The following is a 5,000-nucleotide window of genomic DNA, read 5'->3' as shown; positions in this document are numbered from 1 at the left end:
CTGAAAAGGCGAATTAAATGTTAAAACTGGTCAAAAATATAAATTGTTGGCAATAGCACCCTAAATATGGTATCCATTCTCCTCAATAAAACATACAAACTCAACATTAGTCTGATATTTCTGGCTATAAATTCAATTTTCACCATCTTAACCATTCCGACTTAATACCGTTTTGAGGAGAAGGGTCACTAATAATAAAAAGGTTCTTGAGAAAGATAACTTACCACAGGCTATGTTAGTACCGACACGCCGAAAGCAGAGTAGCTCCTGCCTTTAGTCCTGTGAAGGTTAAAAAGAAAATGACGAAGTAAAAATTGAAATTATTCTGACCCACTAAAAAAAAAAGAAAAAAAAAAGAAATAAAGAAAAAAAAAAAAGAAAGAACAGAAAAGACACAACAACCCCCCCCCCCCCCCCCCCCCCCCGCTTCTGAACAACAGCAAAACTATTCTTAAAAACCCGTCAAAACACAAGCAAGCGCAAAAAGAAACAAACAACGCATTTTAAAAGTTCATCCTTAAAAATCTCTCTCTCTCTCTCTCTCTCTCTCTCTCTCTCTCTCTCTCTCTCTCTCTCTCTCTCTCTCTCTCTCTCTCTCTCTCTCTCTCTCTCTCTCTCTCTCTCCCCAATCTTGTCAAAACCTCTCCTCAATATTGAGATTTCATTATTTTTTTTGGCCAAATTAAATTTTTTAAAAATGTATTTGTTCTCTTTCGTCCTTGAGGAGTTCTTTGTGAAAAGGTTTAAATCATCAAAATAATTAAGATATATAACTGAATAAATAACATCTTTTTTATTTATGAAAGAAATTCTCTCCCGTTCACGAGGAGTTAAACAATGGATTATTTAAGCAAAGTCATAAAAGCTTATTAGGTTCCCTTATTATGTCAATAAATAATTTGTTGAGAGCAGAAAGTCAAGAAGAGGCCCGCCTCGACAGCAAGCAATAAAAATGTCATCTCGCCAAATTATACAACTCGAAATCCCTCTTTACAATACAGTTCGATGTGTTTACAAAGTCGATACGAGATGTGCAGGGATCTAAATCACATATCACGCAACACCAGACCCGCCTTAACACAACGAAAAATTCGTAAAAATACCGATTTTTTTCAGAAATAAAATAGGTCAACATTTTTGATTCAATACAATGTGCTAACGTTGGTGTTCACAAAGCATCTATTCAAAGTGTTAAAGACATATTTAATAATGATAAGTTCGATGTGTTTACAAAGTCAGTACGAGATGTGCAGGGATCTAAATCACCGATCACGCAACACCAGAGCTGCCTTACGAACACACAATTCGTAAAAATACTAATTTTTGGCAGAAACAAATAGGTAAACATTTTTGATTCAATACAATGTGTTAAAAAGAAAACGTTGGTGTTCACAAATCATCTATTCAGGGTTTTGAAGGCATATTTAATAATGATAAGTGTAAAATATTAGATAAAGATCTGAACAAGTGTGTATGAAAAGTACCAGACAAAGCAAGAAAGAAAAATATAAGAACAAAACCATACCCCAAAAAATCTACCTCGACTGCGGATCGAACCTCAGACCTTCTGATCTTCATCTTACACTGGTGCCTGCTTCTTAATTTCTTAATTTGATATTTTCAAAATATAAAATATTAGTTTGTAAAGTTAATTCTAGTGATTCTATTTCATCCCTCTGAAAACTACGAATTTGCAAGGGGTCCCTGACCAACAGCAACACGTAACATAAAGAACGAGACCTGACGTCTATTAGGCGATATTACATTTTAAAATTTGGACAGAGACAACGCTGTTAACGGCCAGATATTCATTTTACACCTGAGTACGGTGAGAAAATGTTTGTAAATAGCCTTGTCCAAGGAATCAACTATGCGCCGAGCGAGGCTCGAACCCAGGACTTTTCGATTCGATAGCGAGTGTCATATCACTAGACCACATAGCCGCATTTAATACAATAAAGTCAATAAAGATCATCCATTCTCGTTCTTTTACGCCCGGTAAATCCAAAAACCAAATTAACAAATCGCTGTACATAAAATGCGAAGAAATACCGCCATCGACTCAAATTTTGGACACACGATGGAGACTATTTGGACATATCTTAAGGAGAGACAGAAATATTCTAGCTAATAAGGCAATCGCGTTATTCTTTACACCAAGCGGACATAACAAACGCAAAGGCAGATAGATCTACAACAAGCATATTATACACTACGATAAATAAAGACCTCAAGCGCCTAGATGACACTCAAGTATTGAGATGTGAAAAGGATTTAGAACACATGAGATCCATCGCAGCAGACCGTCATCAGTGGAAAGAACTCACTCAACAAATTAGAGAAGAGTTGCCAAGCATCCCAGTCCGAAGATTAGTGGGCGATCGGCAATAAGTAAAAGTATGTCAATCCTAAGAATCTGCCTATGTATCCGGCTACGAAAATAGTTATGCCACTTTATGAGTCAACATGTAACCTATTCATGACACTCGCTTTCGGATCGGAAGGTCCTGGGTTCGAGCCTCGCTCGCTCGGCGCATAGTTGATTCTTTGGAAAAGGCTCTTTACTCACATGCTCTCAACGTACTCAGGTGTAAAATGATTACCTGGCCGTTAACAGCGTTGTCTCTGTCCGAAAAAAAAAACAATGTAATATCGCCTAACAGGCGCCATGTCACGTCTGACGTGTTAGATGTTGCTGTTGGCCATGGACCCCTTGTAAAGCGCTTTGAGCACGTTTAGTAGATATTGCGCTATAGAAAATCTCAAGTTTTTTTTCTTTAAGTAAGACACTTAGCCCATGATATTTCTCACTTTGAGACGCTGACAGCTAGGTCACCTTGGCCTTTATCGGGATAAGCATTAAAGAATAATATAGGGAATGAGAATAGCGGAAGAGTAGCGTCCCTTGATTGGACGTCACCCATAGTATGTGACGTCACCGGCGGAAAAGTTATTAGAGAGAGAACGTCATGTTGGTTGTCCGCATGCGTCTCTCGTCCTCGCTTCCGGTGAAAGCGGCTTGAGACACTTCAAAACCAAATTGACGTTCTCTCTGTAAGGTGACGTCCAATCAAGGGACGCTACTCTTCCGCTAATCTCATTCCCTATTCCCTGTATTGAAAGAAAAAAAACTTTATTTATTTAATATATTTTAAAAATTAATTTCATATCTGTCAGAGTTGACGGATCCAGCAGGATGTGGTTACGGTAATATTCCAGATTTAATTCCTTTAATTCATACGGGGATAAGAAGAATATTCCAGGGTTTAAACATCTCAGGGAGTCCAGAAAGGTCAGTTGGTAGAGCACTTTATTCACACGCAAATGGATCGAGATCGATCCCGGGTGCAATAGATATTGAGGAACGATGTAAACACAGGCTAAGTAAAGTCATTTTCTCCAACCATGGTCTTGCCGATCTCTGAAACTTGAGCTTTTGCATAGCCCAACATCCACTAAACGTGCTCAAAGCGCTTTACAAAGGGTCTCTAATCAACAGTAACACGTAACATGTAGAACGAGACATGGCGTCTGTTAGGCGAGATTAAATGTTTTTCCAGACAGGGACAACGCTGTTAAAGGCCAGGTACTCATTTTACACCTGAGTACGATGAAAAAATGTGAGTAAAGAGCAATTTTCCAAGGACTCAACGATGCACCGAGCGAGCGAGGCTCGAACCCAGGACCTTCCGATCTGAAAGCGAGTGTCATACAACTAGACCACATAGCCGCACAATTCAAGAAGTGTTTTGAGCTGCGAACGTTGCATGTCTGGAATTTTCAGCTGCTCTATTCAACTTTATAAATCGCTTTAGACACGTTTAAGAATTTTGACAAGGTTGAACTAATTTTAATCAACTGAAATGAGACACGCTGAAATTTTGACAGTTGGGATTATTTTAATCGACAGATGAAAGACACGTGGAGGGTCTCGATGGCTCAGTTGGTAGAGCACTTGCTTCACACGCAAAGGGACCAAGATCGATGCTATGTGCAGCAGAGATATTTTATGTTCCCTCCGTCCACCCAGCAGTGAATGGGTAGCTGAATCTGTTTGGCGGAGAGTTTGTACTCGCGAAAGACTAGTGTCCTATCCAAAGGATAGAAGAAATTGCTGTTGTCCGTTTCACACTATAGAAAATAGAAACCGAATGGCTCTGAACGATTACTTCTGTGACATGTTATAACCATTTTCCAGATTGTATAGACAGTTCGAAATTGACGTCACTCAGGTCTTTGTTATTGTTTTTTGCCATCCGCGTTTATAAGTCATTCTCACTAAACTGTATTAATCAGACTATAAACGTACAAAGTTACACAGAGTTTTGTGTGTTGGTCCGTTATACTTCCGGATGGCAATGTTCTTAGGCAAGCGCATACTGTCTATACGTGACATGTTAAAAGCTGGATAAAAGATCGTGTTTATCGCTTATGAATAAAAAAGATCGTGTTTATCGTATGAATCAAAAATATCTTGTTTATCGTTTATGAATCAAAATTGTTCCACCAGGTTTGAAAAGAATCACAAGGCACAAGTTGAGATTTACAATGATTTACAACCGAGTCAGGTCATTCTGATCTGTTCTGTCCTGGTGTTCTTTTTAATGAAATTTGATTAACTCACTCAACCCTAACACCGACTATATCCATAGTTTACCCGGTTTACTTTTACCCCTTGCCTATTTATTACATTTTCCTGAAACAAATTATAGGCGTAGTTTCAGAGCTTATGTTTTTACATGTTAATGGTAGTTGAATAAAACTATCTAACTACATGCTCATTTTTTAATACATTTTCCACATTTTGAAAAGTAGCAAAAATCTCTCTCTCTGAGTTAAGCGACTTATTTACATATTGGATACAACATTTTCTCTTCAAAATCGATAAGTTGGCAGGAGATCTATCTCGTCAGAAAATCTTATACTTGTTTTGCGTTCCAACTTGTCCAAAATAAACCCACGAAATTTTGTTTTATGTTGTTTTTTTTTTTTTTTTTTTT

General features: G+C 38.0%; 1 protein-coding gene across 2 annotated transcripts in view; it reads right to left on the bottom strand.

The window, feature by feature from the left end:
* The window catches only part of LOC144962696 (neurocalcin), a 233,048-nt gene that overhangs the window by 120,982 nt on the left and 107,066 nt on the right, over positions 1-5,000 (bottom strand). The window contains exon 2 of one of the 2 annotated variants that reach the window (XM_078895852.1): positions 225-279. The gene's annotated coding sequence lies outside the window, so the exon portion shown is untranslated. Of the gene's footprint in view, positions 1-224; positions 296-5,000 lie in introns of those variants that run through there. The other variant, XM_078895853.1, reaches the window with a different exon arrangement.

Source organism: Berghia stephanieae, chromosome 1 (genome assembly GCF_034508935.2).
Source record: "Berghia stephanieae isolate SIO BIC M18660-M18661 chromosome 1, UCSD_Bste_1.3, whole genome shotgun sequence".
In the NCBI taxonomy this organism is placed as follows: Eukaryota; Metazoa; Mollusca; class Gastropoda; order Nudibranchia; family Aeolidiidae; genus Berghia; species Berghia stephanieae.
The sequence above is the reverse complement of the archived record's forward strand: the minus strand, read 5'-3'. Positions and strand labels throughout refer to the sequence as shown.